We start from the raw sequence: 12805 nt of genomic DNA, 5'->3' as shown, positions 1-12805 counted from the left end.
GTCCCAATGTAAAAGTTAAAAGTAGTCTTTTCCTGATCCTCAGGAGCTATATGAATCTGGAAATAACCTGTGTAACCATCTAAAAAGCAATAATGTCTGACAGGCGNTGGGCTTACTGGGCTTACCCATTCACTGTCTGAAATGGGATATATGATACCTGCTTCCAATAGTCTGGTCACTTCCTTTTTGACAACTTCCAAGATGGTGGGATTCAATCTTCTCTGGGGTTGACGGACAGGTCTTGCTAGAAATATTCTTCACTGTAGTGACTCCAGATTTCTTGGGCACCACTTGTACTGGGCTTACCCATTCACTGTCTGAAATGGGATATATGATACATGCTTCCAATAGTCTGGTCACTTCCTTTTTGACAACTTCCAAGATGGTGGGATTCAATCTTCTCTGGGGTTGACGGACAGGTCTTGCTCCCTCTTCGAGAAATATTCTATGCTCGCATACTTGAGGGTTGATTCCCACTATGTCTGCCAAATTCCACCCAATTGCCTTCTTATGCTTCCTCAGTACATCAAGTAACTGCTCTTCTTGTTGAGAAGTCAGTTCCCTTGCAATAATAACCGGAAGCTTCTGCTCATCCTCAAGATAAGCATATTTGAGATGTGGAGGGAGAGGTTTCAATTCTAACTTTTGATCATGGGCAGGCTCTGGATTATCTGGGGCTTGTGAAAATGGCGAAGTGCCTTCACTGTCAGTTAAGAGGGTCCCCACACTGGGACCTTGTCCAGTGTGCCTCTCTTCAAACTCTTCCTCTTGAATTTCAGCCACACTTTCGTCTATGACATCACACTGGAAGATAGAACGAACTTCTGGGGGATTGTCAATGACTCCATTCAGATTGAAGATTACTATGCGGCCATCTATTTCAAAGGAGTATGTTCCTGAAAAAGCATCCAATTTGAATTTTGATGTCTTCAGGAATGGTCTTCCAAGTAGGATTAATGATGGCTTATCTGAATCATTGTGGGGCATCTCCAAGATATAAAAATCAGTGGGAAATGTGAGCCCTTTAATGTTCACCAAAACATCTTCAGCAACTCCAGCCATTGTAATAATGCTTTTATCTGCTAACACAAAACGAGCTGCCGACCTTTTTAAGGGAGGGAGCCTCAAAACATCATATATAGACAAAGGCATTATACTGACACATGCTCCTAAATCACACATGCAATCATAAATTACTACACCACCAATAGTACAACTAACTATGCAAGGACCTGGATCACTACATTTTTCAGGTAATCCTCCCATTAAAGCAGATATAGAACTACCTAAAGGAATAGTTTCTAATTCATTAATTTTGTCTTTATGGATACATAAGTCTTTTATAAACTTTGCATATTTAGGTACCTGCTGAATAACATCAAAAAGGGGAACAGTTACCTCAACCTTTTTGAATATCTCTACCATTTTAGGATCGGGGTCCAGCTGCTTTCTGGGCTTCCTTGCAAGTTGTGGAAATGGAACGGGAGTAGTGTTTTTTGTGGTGCCTGCGCCTTTTGGTGCTTCCTCCTGTGGTTGAGTTATTTCTTCTTCAGCTATGTCCTATATATCCTCTTCCTCTTCAACATCTTCGATTTCTACCACCTCTTCAGCTGAGGCGTATTCTGGTGAGCTTGGTTCCTCCTTATTCCTCTCCTGCAGTGTGGTTCCGGACCTCAGGGTGATGGCATTAATGCCTCCCTTTGGGTTGGGTAATGGTTGAGAGGGGATTCCAGTGGTGCTTGAAGGTTGGTTATTGGAATTTTGTGCTGGTACAAACTATGTCATAAAAGCTTGCATAGTAGAGGTGAGACCATTCAGACTGGCATTAATACTATTCATGATGTTGCTTTCCATGGCCTGTTGTCTTTTCTCAAAAGATTGCAGTAGGTCTTCAGTAGAAGGTGAAGAAGAATGGGTAAATTGAGAGGTCTACTGCTGATTGTTCTGTGGTCCTTGGTTCTGCCTCAGGTGAGGTGCTCTGTAAGGTTGATTTTGCTGCCTGTTGTTGTTATTGTTCCACCTCTGATTTCCCTGATTATCTCTGCCTCCTCTGTTATTGTTGTCCCTCCAATTCTGGTTTGAATTGTCCTGCCATCCATAGTTATTATTTCCACTTTGATTGTACCCTTGGTTGGGGCGGTCATAGAAGTTGTGAGTGGATGCCACCATGTTGTCTTCTTATTGGAGCTGTGGGCATTCATCAGTGTAATGGCTGTAATCAGCACAGATTCCGTAAATTCTTTATGGGACTAGTTGTTGGTTTTGCTGTGGTGGAGGAGGTTGAGCTTGCTGAGCTTGTTGATTCAACTGTATTTGCTTCAGCAAGTTGGTCATTTCACAGATGCCTTCACGTAGAGCAGCAGTCTCGCTGCTAGAAGATACTTCTGCAACAGCTTTTGAACGGCCTTGCTTCTGTCTGTGGTTCCTAGTGGATTCAGCTAAATCACTGATCAATTGCCAAGCTTCATCAGTGGTCTTGTACTTCTTCATAGACCCATTGCTGGCACTTTCCAGTATAGTCTTATCTTGGGGCCTCATACCCTGTGTGATATAGCTGAGTAGCACGATCTTGTCAATCATGTGGTGGGGGCATGCTTCCAGAAGATTATTGAAGCGCTCCCAGTATTTAAAGAGAGTCTCATTGTCATCCTGAACAATTGTGGAGATATCCTTCCTTAGCTTATCAGTGACTTTAGATGGGAAGAATTTCTCCAGAAACTCCTTTCTGAGTGTATCCCAGTTGGATACATTTGCTAGAGGTTGAGTGTAGTACCACTCTCTTACTTTTCCCTCAAGAGAAAACAGAAAAGCTTTCAGCAGTATTGAAGTTTCATCAGTGCCATCACGCCTGACAGTAGAACAGGCTGCCTGAAAATCTCTCAAGTGCTTGATAGGCTCTTGAGCAGGTAGGCCATGAAACCTGAGCATCAAATTTAGCAGTGCGGGCTTTATTTCAAAATCTGTAGCTACCGCCGGATGATGCGCTTGAAACGGTTGCATTGTAAAATTAGGGGCTCCTTCCTCTTGGATGGTAACTCTCCTAGCTGCCATGTTTTCTGCACATAAAACAACCGAATCAGTAGAACGGGGGCTGGTTTCTTCCTCAGATTCACTTTCAGATCCGCCCTCAGAGTGGGCTAACCGACGCTGTTCTCGCCTTATTCGTGAAATTGTCCTTTCAATTTCAGGATTGAATATTAGCAAGCGCGGATCAGGAAGTGAACGCGTCATTTGACGGAAGAAACATGCAGCTCATAGTAGCAAAATAAAATAAATTGAGAAAACGAACTAGAATGACGAAGTCTTGATGAGGGAATAACTCTTCTCAATGTTCCAATGCTAAGACCAATTGAAAATTAAAATTCTAAAACCTAGAGAGAAAAACCTAAGAAAGTAAAAACTAGATCTGAAACTGTCTCTGAATGAATGTGTTAATTGTTTCTGCATGTTCTCTGACTCTAGTCTACTGTTCCGGGCCAAAAATTGGGTCGAAATAGGGCCCAAAATCGCCCCCAACGAATTCTGCAGATTATGCAGATCGCACATGTCACGCGATCGCATCATTCGCGCTTTTCCTCGCCACGCGTTCGCGTCGTCCATGCTACCGCGTCGCCAGAACTTTTCCAATTCGCGCGGCCGCGTGAGCCATGCGGCCGCGTTACTGCGATTTGCTCTCCTTCGCGCGGTCGCGTGAGCCATGCGACCGCGTCACTTCTCGCTGGTTATTTCCTCAAATTCTTGTGTTTCTTCCATTTTTTGCTAGCTTCCTTTCCAATCTCCAACTCATTCATGCCCTATAAAGTCTGAAACACTTAACACACAGATAACGGCATCGAATGGAATAAAGGAGAATTAAAAATAAATAATTAAAGTCTCTAGGAAGCAGTTTTCAAACATGTAATAAATTCATGAAGGAAATCTAAATGCATGCTAATTTAATGAATAAGTGGGTAAGGATCATGATAAAACCACACAATTAAACACAATATAAACCTTAAAATAGTGGTTTATCATTGTCCACCAAAGTTTCTAGTGTCTCCTTCATGCTTTGCTCTTCTTTTGATTCTCCACATGTAGCCAGGAGTTCTTTGAGTGCTCAGATATTGGGATGCTATTATATTTACTAACTCGCCTAAGGCAGCCGCAAAATTTAGCACACTCTTATTCATCCTTTCTTGCCTTTGAAGAATAACACGAAGTCTGTCATCCATTGGAGGTTGGGGTGGATATGAGGATTCATTGGTTGGGAGAGAGGGTTCATAATAGGAAGGTGGTTAATCTTGATAATGATATGGAGATGGTGAATATTGAGGTGATGGTTCATGAGAGTAGTTGTGTTGGAAAGGTGGTGGTTCTGTGTATGGTTCATTTGGCTCATAAAGTGGTTGGTATGGTGGATGAGGGTTAGGGTCATATGGAGGTGAATGGTGGTAGTTGGCTTGTGAGTGTGGTGGTTCAAAGTTGTGTTGAGGAGGTTCATAGGCATATGATGGGGGTCCATCATATCTATCATCTTGGTATGCATCGTGGAATGGTCTTTGTCTGTGGTACTGTGGAAGGTGTTGTTGCCGGAAGGGTTGATCAGATCCTTGTGGCTCCTTCCATCTCTGATTGTTTTGACCTTGATGCATGTTCCTGTTATAATTTCCATTCCTTGCAACAACATTGGAACCAAACTCAAAGCGATGGGGGTGAGAACTCATGATAGCGAATGAAAATTAAAAACGAAAATAAAAATAAATTGAAATTAAAAGGTTATTGAAATTTAAATTTTGAAAATTAAATTTTAAATTTTAATATTTTGAAATTTGAAATTTGAAATTTGAATTTTGAAATTTGAAATTTGAAAATTTTTAAATTTGAATTTTGAAATTTAAATATTTGAATTTTGAAATTTGATTTTTGAAATAAGATAAGATAAGATTTTGAAAAAGATATGATTTTTTTTGAAAAAGATTTGAATTTTAAAATTTTAAATTTTGAAATTTTAAATTTGAATTTTAAATTTTTTAAATTTGAATTTTGAAAATTGAAAATTGAAATTTGAAATTTGAGTTTTAAATTTTGAATTTTTGAATTTAATGAGGAAAGAGAAAAACAATAAAATGACACTAAACTTAAAATTTTTAGATCAAAACGAAGAAAACAACTAAGAACAACTTGAAGGTCAAGATGAATGCGAAGAACAACTTGAAGATCAAGATGAACACTAAGAAAAAATTTTTGAAAAATTTTTAATAACTAAATAAAAACCAATAACCTCTTAATTTACGAAAAAGCAAAAATAAAAACAAATAAACAAGCAAAAAATAAATATTTACAATAACCAATAATAAGGCACACGTTTACAATTCCCCGGCAACGGTGCCATTTTGAAGAACTGGAGATTGATGGTTTAGAGGTTATAGTAAACTCTCGTTGTAAGTATAGTTACTAAACCAAGCAATCAACCTTTCTTACAAAAGTTTTGGTTGTCACAAGTAACAAACCTCTTTTTAAAATTGATAACCGAGTATTTAAACCTCGGGTCGTCTTCTTAAGGAATTGCAGGGAGGTATGTTCTTATTATTGGTTATGAATCTTGTAAATTAGGGGTTTTAGAAAGTAAGGAAGCAGTATGTTGAATGATAAGAAAAATAAAATAATAATAATAAAATAAACTCTTGGCAAGGTATGAAAATCAGAATTCCTATCCTAGTTATCCTTATCAATTGTGATGAGAATTGGATTTTTCTCCCACTTTGTTAACCTCTAACTTGAAGGCAAGTTAAGTGGATGAATTAATTTTGATTCCTCAGGTCCTAGTCTTTCCTTGGGAAAGGCTAGAGTTATTGAAACTTGAATTAATGAAATGAAGAAATCCAATTTTCAATCAACAATGAGTTTGATAACTCAAGTGTCTCCAATGACTCAACCAAAGCTAAAAGGGAAAAATTCAAATTATTTATATGATGAAAGAAAGCAATCATAAGTCTGAAATACCTCAAATAATATTAAATAAAGAAATCAAATCTAACATGGATATTCATAAATTAAATTGAGAAAATAAATAAAAAGAACATTGAACCTGGGATTGAGAGTCACTCCTAAAACTAAGAGAAATCCTAAATCCTAATCCTAAGAGAGAGGAGAGAACCCCTCTCTCTAAAAACTACATCTACTCCTAAAATTGTGCATATGAAAGCTTGATCATGTATGGATGCATTCCCCCACTTTATAGCCTCTAATCTGTGTTTTATGGGCCGCAAACTGGGTCGAAAACAGCCCAGAAATCGCTGGAGAAGAAATCTGCCACGCTGGTTTTTCGCCACTGCGACGCGTCTGCGTGGATCACGCGACCGTGTCGCCTAGTATCAGGGAAACTATGGCATATTATATATCAAATCGAAGCCCCGGACGTTAGCTTTCCAACGCAACTGGAACCGCATCATTTGGACCTCTGTATCTAAAGTTATAGCCGTTTGAGTGCGAAGAGGTCAGGCTGGACAGCTTAGCAATTTCTCCAACTTCTTATATTCCTTCTACTTTTGCATGCTTCCTTTCCATCCTCTGAGTCATTCCTGCCCTGTAATCTCTGAAATCACTTAACACACATATCAAGGCATCTAATGGTAATAAGAGAGGATTAAACATAGGGAACTTAAGGTCAAAGAAGCATGTTTTCAATTAAAGCACATAATTAGGAAGGCAAATGTAAAACTATGCAAATAGTATGAATAAGTGGGTAAAGAGTTGATAAAAACCACTCAATTGAGCACAAGATAAACCATGAAATAGTGGTTTATCAGTCATACAAGCATGTACCAAATTTCTAAACTTGTTAAAAAGAACTTGGTGAGAGGAATTCCCAACATTAAATTTGATAAGGATATTACTTGTAATGCTTGTCAACTAGGCAAACAAGTAAAATTCTCTTTTAAACCTAAAGATGGAATTTCCACCAAGAGACCATTAGAAATGTTACATATTGATCTTTTTGGTTCAACAAGAATTCAAAGTTTAGGAGATAAACATTATGGTTTGGTGGTGGTAGATGACTACTCTAGATTCAGTTGGATACTCTTCCTAGCTCATAAGAATGATGTTTTCCATGCTTTTTCAACCCTTTGTAAAAGAATTCAAAATGAAAAGGATTTGAAAATTTTTCACTTAAGAAGTGATCACGGAAAAGAATTTGAAAATCAAGATTTTGAAAAATTATGTGATGATTTTGGAATTACTCATAATTTCTCATGTCCTAGAACTCCTCAACAAAATGGGGTAGTTGAAAGAAGGAATAGAAGCCTTCATGAAATGACTAGGGCTATGCTTTGTGAAAATGAGGTTCCAAAATTTCTATGGGCTGAAGCTGTAAATACAGCTTGTTATATTTTGAATAGGACTATCATTAGAAAAGGGTTAAAGAAAACTCCTTATGAGCTATGGAAAGGAACCCCTCCTAATCTTAAGTACTTCCATATTTTTGGATGCAAATATTTTGTGCTTAATAATAAAGAAAATCTTGGAAAGTTTGATCCAAAATCCTATGAGGGAATGTTTGTTGAATACTCCACCACTAGCAAAGCATATAGAATTTACCTCAAAGAACATAGACCCATAGAGGAATCCATATACGTGTTTTTTTGTGATACTAATTCAATTCCCAATGCTGTGGTAGAAGATGATGTAGGCTGTGAAGATTTTGTCAACCAGAAAGTCAGTGAAGATAATTCCAAATCTGTCCCATGTGAAGAACATGTCTGTCCGAAAATATCTCATCAGGATGGAGGAGACATTTCTATTTTGTCTCCTGAACCAGTAAGAAAATCTGGAACAGATCAGAATGCAGAAGCTCATCAAGGCAGATCCTTACCTCCAATGCCAAGAGAATGGAAATTTATGAACAGTTACTCCCATGATTTTATCATTGGTAATCCTTCCCAAGGCGTGACCACTAGATCCTCAAGCAAGAAGCAAGTTGATCAAAGCAATGTTGCTTTCTTATCCCAATTAGAGCCTCTCAATGTAAAGCAAGCCCTTAAAGACCCCTCTTGGGTTAAAGCCATGGAAGAGGAGCTTGCTCAATTTGAAAAGAATGAGGTTTGGACACTTGTACCTAATCCGAATGGTAAGAAGGTAACGTGTACTAAGTAGATTTTTTAAAATAAATTGGGTGAGGATGGTAGTGTTGTTCGTAACAAGGCTAGATTAGTGGCCCAAGGTTATGATCAAGAGGAGGGTATAGATTTTGATGAGTCTTTTGCCCTGGTAGCAAGAATGGAAGCAATTAGGTTGCTTCTTGCCTATGCTGCCCACAAGGGGTTTAAAATATTCCAAATAGATGTCAAATGTGCTTTCCTTAATGGTTTTATAGATAGAGAAGTATTTGTGGCACAACCCCCCGGTTTTGAAAATAAAGAATTTCCAAATCATGTTTTCAAACTTTCAAAAGCTCTTTATGGGCTTAGGCAAGCTCCTAGAGCTTGGTATGAAAGGCTTAGCGCCTTCTTGTTAGAAAATCACTCCTAATGATGATATTCTTCTTGTTCAAGTTTATGTGGATGATATAGTGTTTGGATCGGCCAATGAATCCTTGTGTGAAGAGTTTGGAAAACTCATGACTAGTGAGTTTGAAATGAGTTTAATGGGAGAACTAATATTCTTTCTTGGTCTCCAAGTTAAACAAACTCCTAGTGGTATCTTTATTCACCAAGGAAAATATGCTAAGGAATTAATCAAGAGATCTGGCCTAGAAAATTCTAAACCTATGAGAACACCAATGCATCCAAATACTAAACTTGAAAAGGATGAAAATGGCAAAGATGTGGATGAAACTCGGTATAGAGGAATGATTGGCTCACTCATGTATCTTACATCCTCTAGACCGGATATTGTTCAAAGTGTGGGTGTATGTTCAAGGTTTCAATCTCACCCAAAAGAATCCCATCTTTCAGCCATCAAAAGAATCATTAGATACATTAAGGGAACTTGTGATTTTGGATTATGGTATCCCAGATCTGATGACTTTTATGCAGTAGGGTTTTGTGATGCAGATTATGCGGGAGACCAGGTGGATAGAAGGAACACATTCGGAATGTGTTTCTTCCTTGGAAGCTTACTAAACATGTGGTCAAGCAAGAAACAAGCCACAGTTGCTCTATCCACGCTGAAGCCAAATATATATCTGCCTCTGCTTGTTATTCTCAATTAATTTGGTTAAAAACTCAGCTAGAGGATTATACATTGAAAATCAATAGTATACCTTTGTTTTGTAATAATATGAGTGCAATAAACATCTCTAAAAATCCTGTTCTGCACTCTAGAACTAAGCACATTGAGGTTAGATATCATTTTATTAGAGAACATGTGCAAAAAGGTACTATTGATATTCAATTTGTAAAATCCGAAGAACAGCTTGCTGATATATTCACTAAACCCTTGTGTGAAGATAGGTTCTGTTCATTAAGAAATAGTTTGGGAATGTTAGAATTAAATTCTGTTGATAAATTGTGATTTTTCTGATTCTGTTTGGTTTTGTCTCATAGGTAGGGAGGAGACAAATTTGGCTGTGCATTGAATAAGCCATGAGACAGGGGGAGACTGAACTTGGCATTAGCAGACATGGGCCTAACCAATTATTCTTGACCCACTCCTTGAATCTGACCCATTTGAGTTCTTCATCATTTTAAAAATAATTCTTTTTGGGAAGTTGTCACGTCATATCTTGTTAGGAGGAGTTCTTGTCACATCATAATCCTTTCCCTTATCCCCTCCCTTGATTCAAGGAAAAATCTTTTTCAGTTAACTTTTTAATTTTTAAAAAGATTTCCTTGTTAATAACCATGTCATTAAATGCCCATTAAATGTAGTTGTAACCTCTCTCTCCACATCCCACCATCTTCAGTCATCCCTTCACATTATCACCTTCCACTTCTCCCTCTCTCATTATGAAAAAGAAGGTAGCGCCTAGGAGAAGCAACCGAACCCCACAAACCAAAGTTTCTCCATCTTCTTCTACTCCTCACACTCACACGTATATCCATATTCACTCTACTTCATCTTCTTCACTCTCTTCACAGTCAACCGAAACCATGAGGAAGAAGGTAATAGCTCAAAGAACCTCCTCAAGAAGGAAGATTGAAAAGGAAAAGGAGCCAACGACTGCTGAAGAAGAATCGCAATCATCTCTGCCACCTTCATCGCCAAAGAAATCAACTCCACAAGCTTCTGGTCACAGTTCTAAGCGTTCAAAGGGTTACACCCTCCAACACACTCGAGAGCCACCAAACTTGGAATCTCTTGATTTCAAAAACAAGTACAACAAGAATCATTCACATTTTGATCCGGCTAGGTTCAATTTATGCGCTGCTTATGAATTTCATTCTCAAGTTCTTGTCAACCGCCACTTGTGTACTTCTTATGTTGTCTCTCTGGAGAATCTGTTTGATAAGGGTGTTGATCTGTCTACCCTGTTTGATAAACTAAAATGGACTCCACTGCTCAAGATCCACATGCCAGTCTACCCAAATCTACTTCGTGAAATCTATGCAAACATGATGTACATTGATGGAGCCATACATTCCTATGTTAAGAGGGTGCACCTGACCTTGAATAGAGAAACCATCAGTGTTGCACTAGGATATGAAGATGATGGACCAAGAGCATACACGACAGGAAAATGGGATTCTCAGGTTGGGGTCACTCTTCAGAATATTCTCTCTCGGGTTTGCGAGAATTTCTCTGCTCTTGATGGAACCATTCTGACTCACAAGGCTCTGGGCCCTGTGAGAACATTACTCCACCGCATCATTAACCATATTTTGATGCCTCAGAGCGGATCATATCAGAGGGTAACAGTTTTTGATACCCTAGTTATATTTTCTATTATCACTTCATCTCCTATTTCTTTTGCTTACTTAATGGTTCGTCACATGTGGGAGTGTGTGCGTAGTGATAAAAAAGGCAAATTTGCCTTATGGAATTTTTCTGACCTGCATTTTCGAACACTTTCATGTTGACATTCTCAATGAGCCTATAGAAAACAGGGTCTCAACCTTGAAAGGAGGAGAAATTTCTGAAGCCATGAAAGGCAAAAAGGGAAAAAGCGCCATTGCATCAAATGATGAAACTGATTACAATCCCTTAAAATCTTCCAAACTTACCGACTCAGTCAAAGATGTGCTGCAAGAATTCTCTCATATGACCTATATGATGATCAAATCTTCCAAGGAGGCCAGAAAACAAGCTTATGAGAATGAAAAGGCCTGGACAAAGTGTCATGAGAGAATCACTTTGCTGATCAACAGCTTTGAAAAGGACATGGCTACTGAGGATGAAGACTATGAATCCCTTGGATTAGATGTTAATCTTTCTGATGTTTGATATGCTTCTGGCTGATAATACCTTTTGAACTTTGTTACCTTTTATTTCTTTCTTATTTTGGTATTTTGTAACTGTTAGATTACCGTACTTGGATACTCTGGACCATTGTGTTTTGGTGAAAAATAAATATTATGCATTTTGGCATATTGTTTTCATTTGTTTTGCAGGACCCCATTGATGACAAAAGGGGGAGAAAAGTTAAGAAAAATTGAAAAACAGGGGCTAAAACTGAAAAACAAGGGCTGAAACTATGAAACAGGGGCTGAAATCTGAATGATTGATGATTACTCCTGTGCTTGTACTCTGATTTTTTTTCCTATGCTTGTGCTACAATTGTTTATTTTTCTCTATGATTTATGCTCTAATTTTCTGGTTTATGTGTTTTATGCTCTGAGTTACGAATTTTCTTGTACTCTGATATTTTTTCTGATTTGTTATTCTGCCAATTTTATTGTGAATTGTTGGATTTTTGCTTGATTAAATAGTTTGGCAGAAAATCCTATTAACAGGAATTGTTTGTATGTTGAGTCCTGGTTATATGTTGAAATGTACTCTGAAGGTACTCAAGCATGCTTTAATTTGGTTGTTTTAATGAGCAGAAAATTATTTAGATGATAACAAATCAAGTTTTGATTATCATATTTTATCTACTCAGAAATCAAATTGTTCAACATTTTTTAATATTTCATATGTTGAATATATTGTGGCTGTAAGCTTGGTTTTAAGAATGTTACAGGTAAAGCTTCCTTTAATAAAATGACACATATTAAGGGGGAGCTATGTAACAAATGGAAAGGGCGAGGATTCCAAACCTTCAAAGGGAGTATTTTTAATCCTTACTCTTTTCAATTCAATTTTTAATAATGTTTGTCATCAAGGGGGAGATTGATGAGTTTGGAAAACTCTAAATTATTTTGATGATAATCAAGCATTATTAAAAGTAATAAATTGCAAAATTATTAAATTAAATCTTAATTCACATTTGTTGATTAATAATTTTGCTGTGCATATTTTGTGTTTGGGCTAAAAATTAAACAAGCCCAATATGTTGAAGAAATTCATCCTTGTGCAAGAAATCTATCTAATATGTGGCTGAATTATTTTATTAGGCAACTTGAATTGGGCTAGGAAATTATGTTGCAGCCCAAAAACCAATATGTTGCAAGACCAACAAAGCTTGGTCCGAATTAAAAAGGAAAGAAGGAAAGAGTTACATGCTTCCACAGATACCACACCCTTCATTTGATGGAATTCAAAATTTGATTAAATGGAGTTAATGCAGACATTGGTAAATGGAAAGAGAAAGTTAAAATTGATATGATGGCATTAATTGATTACACGTTACTAGGCATGGGGTTTGGAAACTTAACTCATTTTTAATTTCCTTTCTTAATTCCATTGAAAGCTTTTCTGCATTCTCTCTCTTCTTTCTCTTCTTTCTTCG

At 37.5% G+C, this 12805-nt stretch overlaps 1 pseudogene; it reads right to left on the bottom strand.

Moving 5' to 3' along the window:
• Nucleotides 1–10022, bottom strand: part of LOC107610574 — a 33974-nt pseudogene extending 23952 nt beyond the window's left edge.

The sequence above is a fragment of the Arachis ipaensis genome, chromosome B08 (assembly GCF_000816755.2).
Source record: "Arachis ipaensis cultivar K30076 chromosome B08, Araip1.1, whole genome shotgun sequence".
NCBI lineage: Eukaryota > Viridiplantae > Streptophyta > Magnoliopsida > Fabales > Fabaceae > Arachis > Arachis ipaensis.
Note: the sequence above shows the minus strand (reverse complement) of the source record. Positions and strands in the feature narration are given on the sequence as shown.